The sequence below is a fragment of the Microtus ochrogaster genome, unplaced genomic scaffold (genome assembly GCF_000317375.1).
Source record: "Microtus ochrogaster isolate Prairie Vole_2 unplaced genomic scaffold, MicOch1.0 UNK69, whole genome shotgun sequence".
In the NCBI taxonomy this organism is placed as follows: Eukaryota; Metazoa; Chordata; class Mammalia; order Rodentia; family Cricetidae; genus Microtus; species Microtus ochrogaster.
In genome coordinates this window covers 1,106,761-1,107,270 of record NW_004949167.1, presented here as the reverse complement: position 1 = coordinate 1,107,270, position 510 = coordinate 1,106,761, and positions in this window count along the sequence as shown.

The following is a 510-nucleotide window of genomic DNA, read 5'->3' as shown; positions in this document are numbered from 1 at the left end:
TTTAAAAAAAGGAAAAAAAAGGGTTATAACCTCTAATTTCTAGAGATCTTCAATCGTGAGCCCAAGGTTATTCTTAGAATGTCCCTCAGAAAGATGCAAGCCCTTTTAAAATCTACTTTTTATATTAGCTTATATTTGATGTATGGAATGTCTCCATTATGACATTTGTTCTCTTGTTTATAAGGTACTTTGATCAAATATAAAAGAAAAATAAAACTTTATTTCCCAGTGGTGAATAGAATAGCCAGGCAGTGGTGGCACACACCCAAGCGAAGTGGATCCCTGGTTTTGAGGTCAACGTGGTCTACAGAGGTAGTTCCAGAATACCCAGGGCTAAAGATATCCTGTCTTGAAAAACAAAATAATAATAAAATTTCAAAATAATAAAATGAGCAGCCGGGCGATGGTGGCACACGCCTTTAATCCCAGCACTCCGGAGGCAGAGACAGGCGTATCTCTGTGAGTTCGAGACCAGCCTGGTTTACAGAGCTAGTTCCAGGACAGGCTCCA